The following is an 18,066-nucleotide window of genomic DNA, read 5'->3' as shown; positions in this document are numbered from 1 at the left end:
GATCAGCCATGTAACAGTGGTGCAGCTGGACAGAGAATTATGTACTCCCTTAGAGTTGGAATTTTTCTCGACCTCTTATGAACCAAGCCTCCTTGTCAGAACCACTTGTTCCACAGAGAGGTCAACTTCGTGTTCAATGTAAAACCAGGGCTCGTCCGGGATTTGAACCCGGGCCCTCTCGCACCCGAAGCGAGAATCATACGTATAGACCAACGAGCCAGCATGCCTTTCGGGGGAGGGGCTCAGACGGAATGCTCAACTCCTGACATCATTCCTCAAGACATTATGGGGAACAAAGGATCAAGGTTTCTAGTAGTTCTTCAGAACACATTTATGTTTTTTATTAATTCCAGTCAATTTAAACAGGGCCAGAATTGTCTTTGTGGACAGCGTTTCCACATGAAAAGGCTTTGCGACAACTTTGGGAGCTGCAGCAGACTACCTGCTACAATGTGTAACCAGAAAAGTGGTTGCTTTTGTCACCATTACTTATAAGAGCTGCAGAAACTCCCTCGACTCCAATCTGTATGAAAAGATACTTTAACAAACTGAGGTCTTGTTCAATCCTTTGTCCTAAATCAGGCTTTTTGCTGGTGAGAAATAGAGAATTCTTAAAGCTATCCAGAGAGGAAAAAATCAAGGCTGGAATAGGCTGCAGGAACTCCTGCTTCAAATTGTTTTCATGCCCTGAGTGAAAGTTCCTTCAATTCACCTCTATTAAAACAGCGATGAAAGTGATTTGTGAGCAATTCCACAAAGAGCCTTTTATCATCTCTGTGCACTATCTCAAAAACTGTACTGTTTACGTCTCAAGATGTTTTTGTAGAAGCAGAATGAACCTGATGTGCATGAGTCTGGGAAACAAGGATTTGCTTAAAGACAAGATCTGGTTGACAGGGACTTATGTTCTGATTTGGAACCTGAAACCTCTCATTAACCACCAGGCTAATCAGATACATCTGTCCAAGGTTGCAGTGTGTGATGTTCCACGGAGAGTGGTCACTGTAAAATCGGGGTTCAACCAGGATCTCACTGAGAAAAGTCACTGTGATGTTCCGCCCAGAGAGGTCACTTTTAAATCAGGGCTCGTCCGGGATTTGAACCCAGGACCTCTCGCACCCTAAGCGAGAATCATACTCCTAGACCAACGAGCCAGACTGTGGGAGTACAGGATGGCTGTTGGCTGGTAACTGTATATTTTCAATGTTTTTCAGCAAATGTCTGCAGGTAATACTCAACACATAGGGTTGCAGAGCAAATTAAGTGGGGAGAAAGTTCAAGTCACCCAGGCTTTCTTCGCAACGTCTGTATGGTTGTGCCCTTTACACTCAAGTCGAACAGGGCTAGAGAACAAGTGTCGTGGATGACAGCAAATCTCACAAGCAGGGTTTGTAATTCCTGCAGGAGTTGCAGCAGTATATCATCAATCATAACTAAGAAGAACTTTATTTGTTGATTTGCCCCTGGTGTATTACATCTGCCTGGCCTCCTCATGTTTTAAGATGGTTTTGTTGAAAAGGAATTCACATGTAAAGTGGTGAGCCTTGGAAACATGGCTTTGTTTTCACAAGGAATGATCAGCCATGTCACAGTGGTGCAGCTAGACAGAGAATTATGGACTCAACTGGAGTTGGAACCTTTCTTGACCTCTCATGAACCAAGCACCCTTGTCAGAACCACTTGTTCCACAGAGAGGTCAACTTCTTGTTCAATGTAAAACCAGGGCTCGTCCGGGATTTGAACCCGGGACCTCTCGCACCCAAAGCGAGAATCATACGCCTAGACCAACGAGCCAGCATGCCTTTCGGTGGAGGCTCTCAGACGGAATGCTCAACTCCTGACATCATTCCTCAAGACATTATGGGGAACAAAGGATCAAGGTTTCTAGTAGTTCTTCAGAACACATTTATGTTTTTTATTAATTCCAGTCCATTTAAACAGGGCCAGAATTGTCTTTGTGGACAGCGTTTCCACATGAAAAGGCTTTGCGACAACTTTGGGAGCTGCAGCAGACTACCTGCTACAATGTGTAACCAGAAAAGTGGTTGCTTTTGTCACCATTACTTATAAGAGCTGCAGAAACTCCCTCGACTCCAATCTGTATGAAAAGATACTTTAACAAACTGAGTTCTTTTTCAATCCTTTGTCCTAAATCAGGCTTTTTGCTGGTGAGAAATAGAGAATTCTTAATGCTATCCAGAGTGGAAAAAATCAAGGCTGGAATAGGCTGCAGGAACTCCTGCTTCACATTGTTTTCATGCCCTGAGTGAAAGGTCCTTCAATTCACCTCTATTAAAACAGCGATGAAAGTGATTTGTGAGCAATTCCACAAAGAGCCTTTTATCATCTCTGTGCACTATCTCAAGAACTGTACTGTTTACGTCTCAAGATGTTTTTGTAGAAGCAGAATGAACCTGATGTGCATGAGTCTGGGAAACAAGGATTTGCTTAAAGACAAGATCTGGTTGACAGGGACTTATGTTCTGATTTGGAACCTGAAACCTCTCATTAACCACCAGGCTAATCAGATACATCTGTCCAAGGTTGCAGTGTGTGATGTTCCACGGAGAGTGGTCACTGTAAAATAGGGGTTCAACCAGGATCTCACTGAGAAAAGTCACTGTGATGTTCCGCTCAGAGTGGTCACTTTTAAATCAGGGCTCGTCCGGGATTTGAACCCGGGACCTCTCGCACCCTAAGCGAGAATCATACCCCTAGACCAACGAGCCAGACTGTGGGAGTACGGGATGGCTGTTGGCTGGTAACTGTATATTTTCAATGTTTTTCAGCACATGTCTGCAGGTAATACTCAACACATAGGGTTGCAGAGCAAATTAAGTGGGGGGAAAGTTCAAGTCACCCAGGCTTTCTTCGCAACGTCTGTATGGTTGTGCCCTTTACACTCAAGTTGAACAGGGCTAGAGTACAAGTGTCGTGGATGACAGCAAATCTCACAAGCAGGGTTTGTAATTCCTGCAGGAGTTGCAGCAGTATATCATCAATCATAACTAAGAAGAACTTTATTTGTTGATTTGCCCCTGGTGTATTACATCTGCCTGGCCTCCTCATGTTTTAAGATGGTTTTGTTGAAAAGGAATTCACATGTAAAGTGGTGAGCCTTGGAAACATGGCTTTGTTTTCACAAGGAATGATCAGCCATGTCACAGTGGTGCAGCTGGACAGAGAATTATGGACTCAACTGGAGTTGGAACCTTTCTTGACCTTTCATGAACCAAGCACCCTTGTCAGAACCACTTGTTCCACAGAGAGGTCAACTTCTTGTTCAATGTAAAACCAGGGCTCGTCCGGGATTTGAACCCGGGACCTCTCGCACCCAAAGCGAGAATCATACGCCTAGACCAACGAGCCAGCATGCCTTTCAGGGGAGGTGCTCAGACGGAATGCTCAACTCCTGACATCATTCCTCAAGACATTATGGGGAACAAAGAATCAAGGTTTTTAGTAGTTCTTCAGAACACATTTATGTTTTTTATTAATTCCAGTCCATTTAAACAGGGCCAGAATTGTCTTTGTGGACAGCGTTTCCACATGAAAAGGCTTTGCGACAACTTTGGGAGCTGCAGCAGACTACCTGCTACAATGTGTAACCAGAAAAGTGGTTGCTTTTGTCACCATTACTTATAAGAGCTGCAGAAACTCCCTCGACTCCAATCTGTATGAAAAGATACTTTAACAAACTGAGGTCTTGTTCAATCCTTTGTCCTAAATCAGGCTTTTTGCTGGTGAGAAATAGAGAATTCTTAAAGCTATCCAGAGAGGAAAAAATCAAGGCTGGAATAGGCTGCAGGAACTCCTGCTTCACATTGTTTTCATGCCCTGAGTGAAAGGTCCTTCAATTCACCTCTATTAAAACAGCGATGAAAGTGATTTGTGAGCAATACCACAAAGAGCCTTTTATCATCTCTGTGCACTATCTCAAGAACTGTACTGTTTACGTCTCAAGTATTTTTGTAGAAGCAGAATGAACCTGATGTGCATGAGTCTGGGAAACAAGGATTTGCTTAAAGACAAGATCTGGTTGACAGGGACTTATGTTCTGATTTGGAACCTGAAACCTCTCATTAACCACCAGGCTAATCAGATACATCTGTCCAAGGTTGCAGTGTGTGATGTTCCACGGAGAGTGGTCACTGTAAAATCGGGGTTCAACCAGGATCTCACTGAGAAAAGTCACTGTGATGTTCCGCTCAGAGTGGTCACTTTTAAATCAGGGCTCGTCCGAGATTTGAACCCGGGACCTCTCGCACCCTAAGCGAGAATCATACCCCTAGACCAACGAGCCAGACTGCGGGAGTACAGGACGGCCGTTGGCTGGTAACTGTATATTTTCAATGTTTTTCAGCAAATGTCTGCAGGTAATACTCAACACATAGGGTTGCAGAGCAAATTAAGTGGGGGGAAAGTTCAAGTCACCCAGGCTTTCTTCGCAACGTCTGTATGGTTGTGCCCTTTACACTCAAGTCGAACAGGGCTAGAGTACAAGTGTCGTGGATGACAGCAAATCTCACAAGCAGGGTTTGTAATTCCTGCAGGAGTTGCAGCAGTATATCATCAATCATAACTAAGAAGAACTTTATTTGTTGATTTGCCCCTGGTGTATTACATCTGCCTGGCCTCCTCATGTTTTAAGATGGTTTTGTTGAAAAGGAATTCACATGTAAAGTGGTGAGCCTTGGAAACATGGCTTTGTTTTCACAAGGAATGATCAGCCATGTCACAGTGGTGCAGCTGGACAGAGAATTATGGACTCAACTGGAGTTGGAACCTTTCTTGACCTCTCATGAACCAAGCACCCTTGTCAGAACCACCTGTTCCACAGAGAGGTCAACTTCTTGTTCAATGTAAAACCAGGGCTTGACAGGGACTTATGTTCTGATTTGGAACCTGAAACCTCTCATTAACCACCAGGCTAATCAGATACATCTGTCCAAGGTTGTAGTGTGTGATGTTCCACGGAGAGTGGTCACTGTAAAATCAGGGTTCAACCAGGATCTCACTGAGAAAAGTCACTGTGATGTTCCGCTCAGAGTGGTCACTTTTAAATCAGGGCTAGTCCGGGATTTGAACCCGGGACCTCTCGCACCCTAAGCGAGAATCATACCCCTAGACCAACGAGCCAGACTGTGGGAGTACCGGATGGCTGTTGGCTGGTAACTGTATATTTTCAATGTTTTTCAGCAAATGTCTGCAGGTAATACTCAACACATAGGGTTGCAGAGCAAATTAAGTGGGGGGAAAGTTCAAGTCACCCAGGCTTTCTTCGCAACGTCTGTGTGGTTGTGCCCTTTACACTCAAGTTGAACAGGGCTAGAGTACAAGTGTCGTGGATGACAGCAAATCTCACAAGCAGGGTTTGTAATTCCTGCAGGAGTTGCAGCAGTATATCATCAATCATAACTAAGAAGAACTTTATTTGTTGATTTGCCCCTGGTGTATTACATCTGCCTGGCCTCCTCATGTTTTAAGATGGTTTTGTTGAAAAGGAATTCACATGTAAAGTGGTGAGCCTTGGAAACATGGCTTTGTTTTCACAAGGAATGATCAGCCATGTCACAGTGGTGCAGCTGGACAGAGAATTATGGACTCAACTGGAGTTGGAACCTTTCTTGACCTTTCATGAACCAAGCACCCTTGTCAGAACCACTTGTTCCACAGAGAGGTCAACTTCTTGTTCAATGTAAAACCAGGGCTCGTCCGGGATTTGAACCCGGGACCTCTCGCACCCAAAGCGAGAATCATACGCCTAGACCAACGAGCCAGCATGCCTTTCAGGGGAGGTGCTCAGACGGAATGCTCAACTCCTGACATCATTCCTCAAGACATTATGGGGAACAAAGAATCAAGGTTTTTAGTAGTTCTTCAGAACACATTTATGTTTTTTATTAATTCCAGTCCATTTAAACAGGGCCAGAATTGTCTTTGTGGACAGCGTTTCCACATGAAAAGGCTTTGCGACAACTTTGGGAGCTGCAGCAGACTACCTGCTACAATGTGTAACCAGAAAAGTGGTTGCTTTTGTCACCATTACTTATAAGAGCTGCAGAAACTCCCTCGACTCCAATCTGTATGAAAAGATACTTTAACAAACTGAGGTCTTGTTCAATCCTTTGTCCTAAATCAGGCTTTTTGCTGGTGAGAAATAGAGAATTCTTAAAGCTATCCAGAGAGGAAAAAATCAAGGCTGGAATAGGCTGCAGGAACTCCTGCTTCACATTGTTTTCATGCCCTGAGTGAAAGGTCCTTCAATTCACCTCTATTAAAACAGCGATGAAAGTGATTTGTGAGCAATACCACAAAGAGCCTTTTATCATCTCTGTGCACTATCTCAAGAACTGTACTGTTTACGTCTCAAGTGTTTTTGTAGAAGCAGAATGAACCTGATGTGCATGAGTCTGGGAAACAAGGATTTGCTTAAAGACAAGATCTGGTTGACAGGGACTTATGTTCTGATTTGGAACCTGAAACCTCTCATTAACCACCAGGCTAATCAGATACATCTGTCCAAGGTTGCAGTGTGTGATGTTCCACGGAGAGTGGTCACTGTAAAATCGGGGTTCAACCAGGATCTCACTGAGAAAAGTCACTGTGATGTTCCGCTCAGAGTGGTCACTTTTAAATCAGGGCTCGTCCGAGATTTGAACCCGGGACCTCTCGCACCCTAAGCGAGAATCATACCCCTAGACCAACGAGCCAGACTGCGGGAGTACAGGACGGCCGTTGGCTGGTAACTGTATATTTTCAATGTTTTTCAGCAAATGTCTGCAGGTAATACTCAACACATAGGGTTGCAGAGCAAATTAAGTGGGGGGAAAGTTCAAGTCACCCAGGCTTTCTTCGCAACGTCTGTATGGTTGTGCCCTTTACACTCAAGTCGAACAGGGCTAGAGTACAAGTGTCGTGGATGACAGCAAATCTCACAAGCAGGGTTTGTAATTCCTGCAGGAGTTGCAGCAGTATATCATCAATCATAACTAAGAAGAACTTTATTTGTTGATTTGCCCCTGGTGTATTACATCTGCCTGGCCTCCTGATGTTTTAAGATGGTTTTGTTGAAAAGGAATTCACATGTAAAGTGGTGAGCCTTGGAAACATGGCTTTGTTTTCACAAGGAATGATCAGCCATGTCACAGTGGTGCAGCTGGACAGAGAATTATGGACTCAACTGGAGTTGGAACCTTTCTTGACCTCTCATGAACCAAGCACCCTTGTCAGAACCACTTGTTCCACAGAGAGGTCAACTTCTTGTTCAATGTAAAACCAGGGCTCGTCCGGGATTTGAACCCGGGACCTCTCGCACCCAAAGCGAGAATCATACGCCTAGACCAACGAGCCAGCATGCCTTTCGGTGGAGGTGCTCAGACGGAATGCTCAACTCCTGACATCATTCCTCAAGACATTATGGGGAACAAAGGATCAAGGTTTCTAGTAGTTCTTCAGAACACATTTATGTTTTTTATTAATTCCAGTCCATTTAAACAGGGCCAGAATTGTCTTTGTGGACAGCGTTTACACATGAAAAGGCTTTGCGACAACTTTGGGAGCTGCAGCAGACTACCTGCTACAATGTGTAACCAGAAAAGTGGTTGCTTTTGTCACCATTACTTATAAGAGCTGCAGAAACTCCCTCGACTCCAATCTGTATGAAAAGATACTTTAACAAACTGAGGTCTTGTTCAATCCTTTGTCCTAAATCAGGCTTTTTGCTGGTGAGAAATAGAGAATTCTTAAAGCTATCCAGAGAGGAAAAAATCAAGGCTGGAATAGGCTGCAGGAACTCCTGCTTCACATTGTTTTCATGCCCTGAGTGAAAGGTCCTTCAATTCACCTCTATTAAAACAGCGATGAAAGTGATTTGTGAGCAATTCCACAAAGAGCCTTTTATCATCTCTGTGCACTATCTCAAAAACTGTACTGTTTACGTCTCAAGATGTTTTTGTAGAAGCAGAATGAACCTGATGTGCATGAGTCTGGGAAACAAGGATTTGCTTAAAGACAAGATCTGGTTGACAGGGACTTATGTTCTGATTTGGAACCTGAAACCTCTCATTAACCACCAGGCTAATCAGATACATCTGTCCAAGGTTGCAGTGTGTGATGTTCCACGGAGAGTGGTCACTGTAAAATCGGGGTTCAACCAGGATCTCACTGAGAAAAGTCACTGTGATGTTCCGCTCAGAGTGGTCACTTTTAAATCAGGGCTCGTCCGAGATTTGAACCCGGGACCTCTCGCACCCTAAGCGAGAATCATACCCCTAGACCAACGAGCCAGACTGCGGGAGTACAGGACGGCCGTTGGCTGGTAACTGTATATTTTCAATGTTTTTCAGCAAATGTCTGCAGGTAATACTCAACACATAGGGTTGCAGAGCAAATTAAGTGGGGGGAAAGTTCAAGTCACCCAGGCTTTCTTCGCAACGTCTGTATGGTTGTGCCCTTTACACTCAAGTCGAACAGGGCTAGAGTACAAGTGTCGTGGATGACAGCAAATCTCACAAGCAGGGTTTGTAATTCCTGCAGGAGTTGCAGCAGTATATCATCAATCATAACTAAGAAGAACTTTATTTGTTGATTTGCCCCTGGTGTATTACATCTGCCTGGCCTCCTCATGTTTTAAGATGGTTTTGTTGAAAAGGAATTCACATGTAAAGTGGTGAGCCTTGGAAACATGGCTTTGTTTTCACAAGGAATGATCAGCCATGTCACAGTGGTGCAGCTGGACAGAGAATTATGGACTCAACTGGAGTTGGAACCTTTCTTGACCTCTCATGAACCAAGCACCCTTGTCAGAACCACCTGTTCCACAGAGAGGTCAACTTCTTGTTCAATGTAAAACCAGGGCTTGACAGGGACTTATGTTCTGATTTGGAACCTGAAACCTCTCATTAACCACCAGGCTAATCAGATACATCTGTCCAAGGTTGTAGTGTGTGATGTTCCACGGAGAGTGGTCACTGTAAAATCAGGGTTCAACCAGGATCTCACTGAGAAAAGTCACTGTGATGTTCCGCTCAGAGTGGTCACTTTTAAATCAGGGCTAGTCCGGGATTTGAACCCGGGACCTCTCGCACCCTAAGCGAGAATCATACCCCTAGACCAACGAGCCAGACTGTGGGAGTACCGGATGGCTGTTGGCTGGTAACTGTATATTTTCAATGTTTTTCAGCAAATGTCTGCAGGTAATACTCAACACATAGGGTTGCAGAGCAAATTAAGTGGGGGGAAAGTTCAAGTCACCCAGGCTTTCTTCGCAACGTCTGTGTGGTTGTGCCCTTTACACTCAAGTTGAACAGGGCTAGAGTACAAGTGTCGTGGATGACAGCAAATCTCACAAGCAGGGTTTGTAATTCCTGCAGGAGTTGCAGCAGTATATCATCAATCATAACTAAGAAGAACTTTATTTGTTGATTTGCCCCTGGTGTATTACATCTGCCTGGCCTCCTGATGTTTTAAGATGGTTTTGTTGAAAAGGAATTCACATGTAAAGTGGTGAGCCTTGGAAACATGGCTTTGTTTTCACAAGGAATGATCAGCCATGTCACAGTGGTGCAGCTGGACAGAGAATTATGGACTCAACTGGAGTTGGAACCTTTCTTGACCTCTCATGAACCAAGCACCCTTGTCAGAACCACTTGTTCCACAGAGAGGTCAACTTCTTGTTCAATGTAAAACCAGGGCTCGTCCGGGATTTGAACCCGGGACCTCTCGCACCCAAAGCGAGAATCATACGCCTAGACCAACGAGCCAGCATGCCTTTCGGTGGAGGTGCTCAGACGGAATGCTCAACTCCTGACATCATTCCTCAAGACATTATGGGGAACAAAGGATCAAGGTTTCTAGTAGTTCTTCAGAACACATTTATGTTTTTTATTAATTCCAGTCCATTTAAACAGGGCCAGAATTGTCTTTGTGGACAGCGTTTACACATGAAAAGGCTTTGCGACAACTTTGGGAGCTGCAGCAGACTACCTGCTACAATGTGTAACCAGAAAAGTGGTTGCTTTTGTCACCATTACTTATAAGAGCTGCAGAAACTCCCTCGACTCCAATCTGTATGAAAAGATACTTTAACAAACTGAGGTCTTGTTCAATCCTTTGTCCTAAATCAGGCTTTTTGCTGGTGAGAAATAGAGAATTCTTAAAGCTATCCAGAGAGGAAAAAATCAAGGCTGGAATAGGCTGCAGGAACTCCTGCTTCACATTGTTTTCATGCCCTGAGTGAAAGGTCCTTCAATTCACCTCTATTAAAACAGCGATGAAAGTGATTTGTGAGCAATTCCACAAAGAGCCTTTTATCATCTCTGTGCACTATCTCAAAAACTGTACTGTTTACGTCTCAAGATGTTTTTGTAGAAGCAGAATGAACCTGATGTGCATGAGTCTGGGAAACAAGGATTTGCTTAAAGACAAGATCTGGTTGACAGGGACTTATGTTCTGATTTGGAACCTGAAACCTCTCATTAACCACCAGGCTAATCAGATACATCTGTCCAAGGTTGCAGTGTGTGATGTTCCACGGAGAGTGGTCACTGTAAAATCGGGGTTCAACCAGGATCTCACTGAGAAAAGTCACTGTGATGTTCCGCTCAGAGTGGTCACTTTTAAATCAGGGCTCGTCCGGGATTTGAACCCGGGACCTCTCGCACCCTAAGCGAGAATCATACCCCTAGACCAACGAGCCAGACTGTGGGAGTACGGGATGGCTGTTGGCTGGTAACTGTATATTTTCAATGTTTTTCAGCAAATGTCTGCAGGTAATACTCAACACATAGGGTTGCAGAGCAAATTAAGTGGGGGGAAAGTTCAAGTCACCCAGGCTTTCTTCGCAACGTCTGTGTGGTTGTGCCCTTTACACTCAAGTTGAACAGGGCTAGAGTACAAGTGTCGTGGATGACAGCAAATCTCACAAGCAGGGTTTGTAATTCCTGCAGGAGTTGCAGCAGTATATCATCAATCATAACTAAGAAGAACTTTATTTGTTGATTTGCCCCTGGTGTATTACATCTGCCTGGCCTCCTGATGTTTTAAGATGGTTTTGTTGAAAAGGAATTCACATGTAAAGTGGTGAGCCTTGGAAACATGGCTTTGTTTTCACAAGGAATGATCAGCCATGTCACAGTGGTGCAGCTGGACAGAGAATTATGGACTCAACTGGAGTTGGAACCTTTCTTGACCTCTCATGAACCAAGCACCCTTGTCAGAACCACTTGTTCCACAGAGAGGTCAACTTCTTGTTCAATGTAAAACCAGGGCTCGTCCGGGATTTGAACCCGGGACCTCTCGCACCCAAAGCGAGTCACCATTACTTATAAGAGCTGCAGAAACTCCCTCGACTCCAATCTGTATGAAAAGATACTTTAACAAACTGAGGTCTTGTTCAATCCTTTGTCCTAAATCAGGCTTTTTGCTGGTGAGAAATAGAGAATTCTTAATGCTATCCAGAGAGGAAAAAATCAAGGCTGGAATAGGCTGCAGGAACTCCTGCTTCACATTGTTTTCATGCCCTGAGTGAAAGGTCCTTCAATTCACCTCTATTAAAACAGCGATGAAAGTGATTTGTGAGCAATTCCACAAAGAGCCTTTTAGCATCTCTGTGCACTATCTCAAGAACTGTACTGTTTACGTCTCAAGATGTTTTTGTAGAAGCAGAATGAACCTGATGTGCATGAGTCTGGGAAACAAGGATTTGCTTAAAGACAAGATCTGGTTGACAGGGACTTATGTTCTGATTTGGAACCTGAAACCTCTCATTAACCACCAGGCTAATCAGATACATCTGTCCAAGGTTGCAGTGTGTGATGTTCCACGGAGAGTGGTCACTGTAAAATCGGGGTTCAACCAGGATCTCACTGAGAAAAGTCACTGTGATGTTCCGCTCAGAGTGGTCACTTTTAAATCAGGGCTCGTCCGGGATTTGAACCCGGGACCCCTCGCACCCTAAGCGAGAATCATACCCCTAGACCAACGAGCCAGACTGTGGGAGTACGGGATGGCTGTTGGCTGGTAACTGTATATTTTCAATGTTTTTCAGCAAATGTCTGCAGGTAATACTCAACACATAGGGTTGCAGAGCAAATTAAGTGGGGGGAAAGTTCAAGTCACCCAGGCTTTCTTCGCAACGTCTGTATGGTTGTGCCCTTTACACTCAAGTCGAACAGGGCTAGAGTACAAGTGGCGTGGATGACAGCAAATCTCACAAGCAGGGTTTGTAATTCCTGCAGGAGTTGCAGCAGTATATCATCAATCATAACTAAGAAGAACTTTATTTGTTGATTTGCCCCTGGTGTATTACATCTGCCTGGCCTCCTCATGTTTTAAGATGGTTTTGTTGAAATGGAATTAACATGTAAAGTGGTGAGCCTTGGAAACATGGCTTTGTTTTCACAAGGAATGATCAGCCATGTCACAGTGGTGCAGCTGGACAGAGAATTATGGACTCAACTGGAGTTGGAACCTTTCTTGACCTCTCATGAACCAAGCACCCTTGTCAGAACCACTTGTTCCACGGAGAGGTCAACTTCTTGTTCAATGTAAAACCAGGGCTCGTCCGGGATTTGAACCCGGGACCTCTCGCACCCGAAGCGAGAATCATACGCCTAGACCAACGAGCCAGCATGCCTTTCGGGGGAGGTGCTGAGATGGAATGCTCAACTCCTGACATCATTCCTCAAGACATTATGGGGAACAAAGGATCAAGGTTTCTAGTAGTTCTTCAGAACACATTTATGTTTTTTATTAATTCCAGTCCATTTAAACAGGGCCAGAATTGTCTTTGTGGACAGCGTTTCCACATGAAAAGGCTTTGCGACAACTTTGGGAGCTGCAGCAGACTACCTGCTACAATGTGTAACCAGAAAAGTGGTTGCTTTTGTCACCATTACTTATAAGAGCTGCAGAAACTCCCTCGACTCCAATCTGTATGAAAAGATACTTTAACAAACTGAGGTCTTGTTCAATCCTTTGTCCTAAATCAGGCTTTTTGCTGGTGAGAAATAGAGAATTCTTAATGCTATCCAGAGAGGAAAAAATCAAGGCTGGAATAGGCTGCAGGAACTCCTGCTTCACATTGTTTTCATGCCCTGAGTGAAAGGTCCTTCAATTCACCTCTATTAAAACAGCGATGAAAGTGATTTGTGAGCAATTCCACAAAGAGCCTTTTAGCATCTCTGTGCACTATCTCAAGAACTGTACTGTTTACGTCTCAAGATGTTTTTGTAGAAGCAGAATGAACCTGATGTGCATGAGTCTGGGAAACAAGGATTTGCTTAAAGACAAGATCTGGTTGACAGGGACTTATGTTCTGATTTGGAACCTGAAACCTCTCATTAACCACCAGGCTAATCAGATACATCTGTCCAAGGTTGCAGTGTGTGATGTTCCACGGAGAGTGGTCACTGTAAAATCGGGGTTCAACCAGGATCTCACTGAGAAAAGTCACTGTGATGATCCGCTCAGAGTGGTCACTTTTAAATCAGGGCTCGTCCGGGATTTGAACCCGGGACCCCTCGCACCCTAAGCGAGAATCATACCCCTAGACCAACAAGCCAGACTGTGGGAGTACGGGATGGCTGTTGGCTGGTAACTGTATATTTTCAATGTTTTTCAGCAAATGTCTGCAGGTAATACTCAACACATAGGGTTGCAGAGCAAATTAAGTGGGGGGAAAGTTCAAGTCACCCAGGCTTTCTTCGCAACGTCTGTATGGTTGTGCCCTTTACACTCAAGTCGAACAGGGCTAGAGTACAAGTGTCGTGGATGACAGCAAATCTCACAAGCAGGGTTTGTAATTCCTGCAGGAGTTGCAGCAGTATATCATCAATCATAACTAAGAAGAACTTTATTTGTTGATTTGCCCCTGGTGTATTACATCTGCCTGGCCTCCTCATGTTTTAAGATGGTTTTGTTGAAAAGGAATTCACATGTAAAGTGGTGAGCCTTGGAAACATGGCTTTGTTTTCACAAGGAATGATCAGCCATGTCACAGTGGTGCAGCTGGACAGAGAATTATGGACTCAACTGGAGTTGGAACCTTTCTTGACCTCTCATGAACCAAGCACCCTTGTCAGAACCACTTGTTCCACAGAGAGGTCAACTTCTTGTTCAATGTAAAACCAGGGCTCGTCCAGGATTTGAACCCGGGACCTCTCGCACCCAAAGCGAGAATCATACGCCTAGACCAACGAGCCAGCATGCCTTTCGGTGGAGGTGCTCAGACGGAATGCTCAACTCCTGACATCATTCCTCAAGACATTATGGGGAACAAAGGATCAAGGTTTCTAGTAGTTCTTCAGAACACATTTATGTTTTTTTATTAATTCCAGTCCATTTAAACAGGGCCAGAATTGTCTTTGTGGACAGCGTTTCCACATGAAAAGGCTTTGCGACAACTTTGGGAGCTGCAGCAGACTACCTGCTACAATGTGTAACCAGAAAAGTGGTTGCTTTTGTCACCATTACTTATAAGAGCTGCAGAAACTCCCTCGACTCCAATCTGTATGAAAAGATACTTTAACAAACTGAGTTCTTTTTCAATCCTTTGTCCTAAATCAGGCTTTTTGCTGGTGAGAAATAGAGAATTCTTAATGCTATCCAGAGAGGAAAAAATCAAGGCTGGAATAGGCTGCAGGAACTCCTGCTTCACATTGTTTTCATGCCCTGAATGAAAGGTCCTTCAATTCACCTCTATTAAAACCGCGATGAAAGTGATTTGTGAGCAATTCCACAAAGAGCCTTTTATCATCTCTGTGCACTATCTCAAGAACTGTACTGTTTACGTCTCAAGATGTTTTTGTAGAAGCAGAATGAACCTGATGTGCATGAGTCTGGGAATCAAGGATTTGCTTAAAGACAAGATCTGGTTGACAGGGACTTATGTTCTGATTTGGAACCTGAAACCTCTCATTAACCACCAGGCTAATCAGATACATCTGTCCAAGGTTGTAGTGTGTGATGTTCCACGGAGAGTGGTCACTGTAAAATCGGGGTTCAACCAGGATCTCACTGAGAAAAGTCACTGTGATGTTCCGCTCAGAGTGGTCACTTTTAAATCAGGGCTCGTCCAGGATTTGAACCCGGGACCTCTCGCACCCTAAGCGAGAATCATACCCCTAGACCAACGAGCCAGACTGTGGGAGTACAGGATGGCTGTTGGCTGGTAACTGTATATTTTCAATGTTTTTCAGCAAATGTCTGCAGGTAATACTCAACACATAGGGTTGCAGAGCAAATTAAGTGGGGGGAAAGTTCAAGTCACCCAGGCTTTCTTCGCAACGTCTGTATGGTTGTGCCCTTTACACTCAAGTCGAACAGGGCTAGAGTACAAGTGTCGTGGATGACAGCAAATCTCACAAGCAGGGTTTGTAATTCCTGCAGGAGTTGCAGCAGTATATCATCAATCATAACTAAGAAGAACTTTATTTGTTGATTTGCCCCTGGTGTATTACATCTGCCTGGCCTCCTCATGTTTTAAGATGGTTTTGTTGAAAAGGAATTCACATGTAAAGTGGTGAGCCTTGGAAACATGGCTTTGTTTTCACAAGGAATGATCAGCCATGTCACAGTGGTGCAGCTGGACAGAGAATTATGGACTCAACTGGAGTTGGAACCTTTCTTGACCTCTCATGAACCAAGCACCCTTGTCAGAACCACTTGCTCCACAGAGAGGTCAACTTCTTGTTCAATGTAAAACCAGGGCTCGTCCAGGATTTGAACCCGGGACCTCTCGCACCCAAAGCGAGAATCATACGCCTAGACCAACGAGCCAGCATGCCTTTCGGGGGAGGTGCTCAGACGGAATGCTCAACTCCTGACATCATTCCTCAATACATTATGGGGAACAAAGGATCAAGGTTCCTAGTAGTTCTTCAGAACACATTTATGTTTTTTTATTAATTCCAGTCCATTTAAACAGGGCCAGAATTGTCTTTGTGGACAGCGTTTCCACATGAAAAGGCTTTGCGACAACTTTGGGAGCTGCAGCAGACTACCTGCTACAATGTGTAACCAGAAAAGTGGTTGCTTTTGTCACCATTACTTATAAGAGCTGCAGAAACTCCCTCGACTCCAATCTGTATGAAAAGATACTTTAACAAACTGAGTTCTTTTTCAATCCTTTGTCCTAAATCAGGCTTTTTGCTGGTGAGAAATAGAGAATTCTTAATGCTATCCAGAGAGGAAAAAATCAAGGCTGGAATAGGCTGCAGGAACTCCTGCTTCACATTGTTTTCATGCCCTGAATGAAAGGTCCTTCAATTCACCTCTATTAAAATAGCGATGAAAGTGATTTGTGAGCAATTCCACAAAGAGCCTTTTATCATCTCTGTGCACTATCTCAAGAACTGTACTGTTTACGTCTCAAGATGTTTTTGTAGAAGCAGAATGAACCTGATGTGCATGAGTCTGGGAATCAAGGATTTGCTTAAAGACAAGATCTGGTTGACAGGGACTTATGTTCTGATTTGGAACCTGAAACCTCTCATTAACCACCAGGCTAATCAGATACATCTGTCCAAGGTTGCAGTGTGTGATGTTCCACGGAGAGTGGTCACTGTAAAATCGGGGTTCAACCAGGATCTCACTGAGAAAAGTCACTGTGATGTTCCGCTCAGAGTGGTCACTTTTAAATCAGGGCTCGTCCGGGATTTGAACCCGGGACCTCTCGCACCCTAAGCGAGAATCATACCCCTAGACCAACGAGCCAGACTGTGGGAGTACAGGATGGCTGTTGGCTGGTAACTGTATATTTTCAATGTTTTTCAGCAAATGTCTGCAGGTAATACTCAACACATAGGGTTGCAGAGCAAATTAAGTGGGGGGAAAGTTCAAGTCACCCAGGCTTTCTTCGCAACGTCTGTATGGTTGTGCCCTTTACACTCAAGTCGAACAGGGCTAGAGTACAAGTGTCGTGGATGACAGCAAATCTCACAAGCAGGGTTTGTAATTCCTGCAGGAGTTGCAGCAGTATATCATCAATCATAACTAAGAAGAACTTTATTTGTTGATTTGCCCCTGGTGTATTACATCTGCCTGGCCTCCTCATGTTTTAAGATGGTTTTGTTGAAAAGGAATTCACATGTAAAGTGGTGAGCCTTGGAAACATGGCTTTGTTTTCACAAGGAATGATCAGCCATGTCACAGTGGTGTAGCTGGACAGAGAATTATGGACTCAACTGGAGTTGGAACCTTTCTTGACCTCTCATGAACCAAGCACCCTTGTCAGAACCACTTGCTCCACAGAGAGGTCAACTTCTTGTTCAATGTAAAACCAGGGCTCGTCCAGGATTTGAACCCGGGACCTCTCGCACCTAAAGCGAGAATCATACGCCTAGACCAACGAGCCAGCATGCCTTTCGGGGGAGGTGCTCAGACGGAATGCTCAACTCCTGACATCATTCCTCAATACATTATGGGGAACAAAGGATCAAGGTTCCTAGTAGTTCTTCAGAACACATTTATGTTTTTTATTAATTCCAGTCCATTTAAACAGGGCCAGAATTGTCTTTGTGGACAGCGTTTCCACATGAAAAGGCTTTGCGACAACTTTGGGAGCTGCAGCAGACTACCTGCTACAATGTGTAACCAGAAAAGTGGTTGCTTTTGTCACCATTACTTATAAGAGCTGCAGAAACTCCCTCAACTCCAATCTGTATGAAAAGATACTTTAACAAACTGAGTTCTTTTTCAATCCTTTGTCCTAAATCAGGCTTTTTGCTGGTGAGAAATAGAGAATTCTTAATGCTATCCAGAGAGGAAAAAATCAAGGCTGGAATAGGCTGCAGGAACTCCTGCTTCACATTGTTTTCATGCCCTGAGTGAAAGGTCCTTCAATTCACCTCTATTAAAACAGCGATGAAAGTGATTTGTGAGCAATTCCACAAAGAGCCTTTTATCATCTCTGTGCACTATCTCAAGAACTGTACTGTTTACGTCTCAAGATGTTTTTGTAGAAGCAGAATGAACCTGATGTGCATGAGTCTGGGAATCAAGGATTTGCTTAAAGACAAGATCTGGTTGACAGGGACTTATGTTCTGATTTGGAACCTGAAACCT

The 18,066-nt window shown here is 44.2% G+C and overlaps 18 non-coding genes across 18 annotated transcripts; all 18 read right to left on the bottom strand.

Annotated features, from left to right (window-relative positions):
• Positions 1-1,082: 1,082 nt before the first annotated feature.
• On the bottom strand, positions 1,083-1,154 carry trnap-agg (transfer RNA proline (anticodon AGG)). Its single transcript has one exon. It is a non-coding gene; the product is annotated as a tRNA-Pro (tRNA).
• Positions 1,155-1,722: 568 nt separating this feature from the next.
• On the bottom strand, positions 1,723-1,794 carry trnap-ugg (transfer RNA proline (anticodon UGG)). The gene has a single exon. It is a non-coding gene; the product is annotated as a tRNA-Pro (tRNA).
• Positions 1,795-2,657: 863 nt separating this feature from the next.
• On the bottom strand, positions 2,658-2,729 carry trnap-agg (transfer RNA proline (anticodon AGG)). Its single transcript has one exon. It is a non-coding gene; the product is annotated as a tRNA-Pro (tRNA).
• Positions 2,730-3,297: 568 nt separating this feature from the next.
• trnap-ugg (transfer RNA proline (anticodon UGG)) lies at positions 3,298-3,369 on the bottom strand. Its single transcript has one exon. It is a non-coding gene; the product is annotated as a tRNA-Pro (tRNA).
• Positions 3,370-4,231: 862 nt separating this feature from the next.
• trnap-agg (transfer RNA proline (anticodon AGG)) lies at positions 4,232-4,303 on the bottom strand. Its single transcript has one exon. It is a non-coding gene; the product is annotated as a tRNA-Pro (tRNA).
• Positions 4,304-5,067: 764 nt separating this feature from the next.
• On the bottom strand, positions 5,068-5,139 carry trnap-agg (transfer RNA proline (anticodon AGG)). The gene has a single exon. It is a non-coding gene; the product is annotated as a tRNA-Pro (tRNA).
• A 568-nt stretch (positions 5,140-5,707) lies between these two features.
• On the bottom strand, positions 5,708-5,779 carry trnap-ugg (transfer RNA proline (anticodon UGG)). The gene has a single exon. It is a non-coding gene; the product is annotated as a tRNA-Pro (tRNA).
• Positions 5,780-6,641: 862 nt separating this feature from the next.
• Positions 6,642-6,713, bottom strand: trnap-agg (transfer RNA proline (anticodon AGG)). Its single transcript has one exon. It is a non-coding gene; the product is annotated as a tRNA-Pro (tRNA).
• A 568-nt stretch (positions 6,714-7,281) lies between these two features.
• trnap-ugg (transfer RNA proline (anticodon UGG)) lies at positions 7,282-7,353 on the bottom strand. Its single transcript has one exon. It is a non-coding gene; the product is annotated as a tRNA-Pro (tRNA).
• An 863-nt stretch (positions 7,354-8,216) lies between these two features.
• On the bottom strand, positions 8,217-8,288 carry trnap-agg (transfer RNA proline (anticodon AGG)). The gene has a single exon. It is a non-coding gene; the product is annotated as a tRNA-Pro (tRNA).
• Positions 8,289-9,052: 764 nt separating this feature from the next.
• trnap-agg (transfer RNA proline (anticodon AGG)) lies at positions 9,053-9,124 on the bottom strand. Its single transcript has one exon. It is a non-coding gene; the product is annotated as a tRNA-Pro (tRNA).
• A 568-nt stretch (positions 9,125-9,692) lies between these two features.
• On the bottom strand, positions 9,693-9,764 carry trnap-ugg (transfer RNA proline (anticodon UGG)). The gene has a single exon. It is a non-coding gene; the product is annotated as a tRNA-Pro (tRNA).
• An 863-nt stretch (positions 9,765-10,627) lies between these two features.
• Positions 10,628-10,699, bottom strand: trnap-agg (transfer RNA proline (anticodon AGG)). The gene has a single exon. It is a non-coding gene; the product is annotated as a tRNA-Pro (tRNA).
• A 1,218-nt stretch (positions 10,700-11,917) lies between these two features.
• On the bottom strand, positions 11,918-11,989 carry trnap-agg (transfer RNA proline (anticodon AGG)). The gene has a single exon. It is a non-coding gene; the product is annotated as a tRNA-Pro (tRNA).
• Positions 11,990-12,557: 568 nt separating this feature from the next.
• trnap-cgg (transfer RNA proline (anticodon CGG)) lies at positions 12,558-12,629 on the bottom strand. Its single transcript has one exon. It is a non-coding gene; the product is annotated as a tRNA-Pro (tRNA).
• Positions 12,630-13,492: 863 nt separating this feature from the next.
• On the bottom strand, positions 13,493-13,564 carry trnap-agg (transfer RNA proline (anticodon AGG)). The gene has a single exon. It is a non-coding gene; the product is annotated as a tRNA-Pro (tRNA).
• Positions 13,565-15,068: 1,504 nt separating this feature from the next.
• Positions 15,069-15,140, bottom strand: trnap-agg (transfer RNA proline (anticodon AGG)). The gene has a single exon. It is a non-coding gene; the product is annotated as a tRNA-Pro (tRNA).
• Positions 15,141-16,644: 1,504 nt separating this feature from the next.
• trnap-agg (transfer RNA proline (anticodon AGG)) lies at positions 16,645-16,716 on the bottom strand. The gene has a single exon. It is a non-coding gene; the product is annotated as a tRNA-Pro (tRNA).
• Between the last annotated feature and the right edge of the window lie 1,350 nt (positions 16,717-18,066).

The sequence above is a fragment of the Clarias gariepinus genome, chromosome 14 (assembly GCF_024256425.1).
Source record: "Clarias gariepinus isolate MV-2021 ecotype Netherlands chromosome 14, CGAR_prim_01v2, whole genome shotgun sequence".
Classification (NCBI taxonomy): domain Eukaryota; kingdom Metazoa; phylum Chordata; class Actinopteri; order Siluriformes; family Clariidae; genus Clarias; species Clarias gariepinus.
This window is presented reverse-complemented; position numbering and strand designations above follow the sequence as displayed.